This window comes from Lathyrus oleraceus, chromosome 7, assembly GCF_024323335.1.
Source record: "Lathyrus oleraceus cultivar Zhongwan6 chromosome 7, CAAS_Psat_ZW6_1.0, whole genome shotgun sequence".
Lineage (NCBI taxonomy): Eukaryota > Viridiplantae > Streptophyta > Magnoliopsida > Fabales > Fabaceae > Lathyrus > Lathyrus oleraceus.
In genome coordinates this window covers 180633948-180636442 of record NC_066585.1, presented here as the reverse complement: position 1 = coordinate 180636442, position 2495 = coordinate 180633948, and the positions used below count along the sequence as shown (strand labels likewise).

Below are 2495 nucleotides of genomic sequence, written 5' to 3'. Positions count from 1 at the left end.
TATTTTGCAACAACATTCTAAAACTACGTGACTTTTATCTTCTTCAGCTATTTTTTCTCCAACAAAATCGAAATAAAATAGCTTCATCTCACGATACTTCATCAATCTTCAATCTTCCTTATCCAACAAACACTTAAACCCTAGTCTTATAAATCTATGTTAATTCCCTTCCTTAAACAAACAGTGAACTTCTGTAGTTGCTTCTGCTACCGACTCTAATAGTTCAATCTCCAGCGAGGATTCAAGATAGAAATATTGAAAAATATGGTTTTGGAACATGGAATTTCACTTGATGGAGAAGATGTAAATGAATATAGTTTGTGTGATGACATAAGGCCCAGAGGACTCTACCGTTTTCTTTGTCTCTTGGCCAAAACAAAAGGCAATGATGTGGCTATTAGGAGTTGTACACGTGAAGCTGAGGCTAAAAATAAGAAAATTTTGAAAGAGGAAGCTTTTGAAACAATTTCTAGATTTTTCTACCATAATGCCATATCGCCGAAGCTGGTAGAGAGTAAGGAGTTTATTGTTATGTGTGATATGATTTCAAGACTTTGCGTTAGATTTAAACCACCGTCTACCGATGAGATTAAAGAGAAATATGTGAGGAAAGTAGATAAGCGGATAGATAAAGCATTGGAAGAGCACAATGTTGTATGGAAGACAAGAGGTTGCACTATAATGGTTGATGCATGGACTGACAATAAGAGAACTACATTGAACTTGTTTGTCAACAGTTTAAAGGGAAAATATTTTCTTGAAGTCTATTGATGCATGTGATATGTTGGAACCGGAGACGCCTTACAAACTCTTTAAGATGATGGATGACATTGTTGAAGAGGTTGGAGAAGAAAATGTTGTCCAAATTGTGACAGACAATACACCATTTTACAAAGCTACCGGTGAGATGTTGATGGAGAAGAGGACTAAGTTGTACTAGACACCTTGTGTAACACACTGCATTGAGATGATATTGGAAGACTACGAAAACAAGATACCGATATATGAAAAGACAGTTACAAAGGCTAAAATAATTACAACATTTATTTATTCGAGGGATTATATTATTTCTCTGTTGCATAGCTTCATAAAAGGAATAGATTTGATGAAACCGAGTATTACTTGTTGCACCATGTCTTACTTAACTTTAAACTCTCTGTATAAGAACAAGGGAGCTTTGAAAAAATGTTCAAATCCATGGAGTGGAAGTCAAGTCAATTTGCAAAAACAAGTGTTGAGGATGTGGTTTTTGACCATGAGTTTTGGAAAAACGTTTTGATTTGTTTAAAAGGTGAAAATCCTTTGATCGAAGTGCTTAGTTTGGTGAATTCAATGGACGAACCAGCCACTGGTTTTATTTATGAGGCAATGGAGCAAGCTAAAGTGGAGATAAGAAGAAATCTTTCCATTGAAAGGTAAATGATCGGAGTACTAATTTTCGTTTTTATAATTGAACTTTTTTTTATTTGAGATGTGAAAACTAGTTTAATTTTTCTATCTTTTGTAGTTTTATGCCTTTATGAAAAATCATTGATGAAAGCTGGGACAAACAACTTCTCAACCCTTTGCATGCGGCCGACTATTTTCTGAACCCTCAATTTCACTATTGTATTGGATTTAGAGATCATAATATAATTAGGCGTGGTCTACATCATTGTATAACAAGAATGACGGGCAGTACGGAAGAAAGAGCTAAGATTGAAATTCAACTTGATGATTTCGATAAGCGGGCAGATCTTTTGGGTGATCTTGCTGCTATAATGACAGCGGGTTATGAGATTCTGTCAGTATGGTGGGCTGATTTTGGAGGCGGACTGCCAGAGCTTCAAAGTATTGCACTTCGTGTATTGAGTTTGACATGCAATTCTTATGGAGCTGAGAGTAATCAGAGTGCATTCAAGATGGTAAGAAGAGAAAATAATAAATGTGAATTGTAATACCTAACCTACCACCTGCTTATCTTAATTGTATTTGTAATGGTTTAGGTCTATCCCAAGCGACAGGAGAGTGATGATGGAGAAGATGCAAGTTTAGATGCGGATGACATGGAATATGATATGATTTCTGATTTGCATGGCGAATATGCTAATGGAGATGAAGATCAAATAAAAGCTTACTGGTGTTAATGTTAAAAACTTAGTACTATAGCTTAATAAGTTATGAATTGTGTATATGGATTTTGATTTAAGTTTAATAATTTGTTTATACTAAGTTTATTATTTGTGTTGTTTTATATGGTTTCTGATGTTGATTCTATATGTTTGTTACTTGTTCATGGTTTAGCTATGTAAGCTCATTCTCTGCACTTATTTTGATAGTTTATGATATCCTTTAAGTATTTTTTCATTGTGAAAGAATTGAAATGTTGAAGGGAATGCAGTAAGGGTGAAATTATCGCCTCATCGAACTCATAATCATAGATTTCAATGTAGTAACTATGACATTTATATCATTTAACTTCTCTTGTCCTGATCATAGGTATGGTTGAACAAAAG

General features: G+C 34.3%; 1 pseudogene; it reads left to right on the top strand.

The window, feature by feature from the left end:
• Window positions 1-264: 264 nt before the first annotated feature.
• On the top strand, window positions 265-1937 carry LOC127102765 (uncharacterized; annotated as a pseudogene).
• The last annotated feature ends 558 nt before the right edge of the window (window positions 1938-2495 follow it).